Source organism: Belonocnema kinseyi, chromosome 4 (assembly GCF_010883055.1).
Source record: "Belonocnema kinseyi isolate 2016_QV_RU_SX_M_011 chromosome 4, B_treatae_v1, whole genome shotgun sequence".
In the NCBI taxonomy this organism is placed as follows: Eukaryota; Metazoa; Arthropoda; class Insecta; order Hymenoptera; family Cynipidae; genus Belonocnema; species Belonocnema kinseyi.
This window is the reverse complement of record NC_046660.1, coordinates 140066058-140066549: the sequence shown is the minus strand read 5'-3', so window position 1 is coordinate 140066549 and position 492 is coordinate 140066058.

Below are 492 nucleotides of genomic sequence, written 5' to 3'. Positions count from 1 at the left end.
CACTGACACATGCACATACGACAAAGCAAATCTCTTAGCTGTAAATTACGAAAGTAACCTCGCTCCACACGCCAAGCCATCTGACACGCACACTTCCTCAAAATCCCAAGCACGGACAATTTTAAGAAAATAACCTATACTAAAAATAGGAAAGCAGCCGGCCCTGATTCAATTTCAAATTTAGTCCTCAAAAAGCTTCCTATCTCGTGCCTAATTCATCTTGCACTTATGTTCAATGCCTGTATATGACAAAGCTACTTTCCTGAAACTTGGAAAATGGCTCATATTCTAGTTTTTCAGAAAAAAGGTAAGGATCCATATCATCCAAACAGCTTCAGGCCAATTAGTCTATTAAATACTATGAGCGAAATCTTTGAAAAAATAATACTCACTCGCGTAATCTACCACCTCGAGGAAAGCAGCATCCTTAAATCAAAACAATACGGGTTTAGAAAAGGGCACTCTATCCAGCACATGATACTTAAACTCACC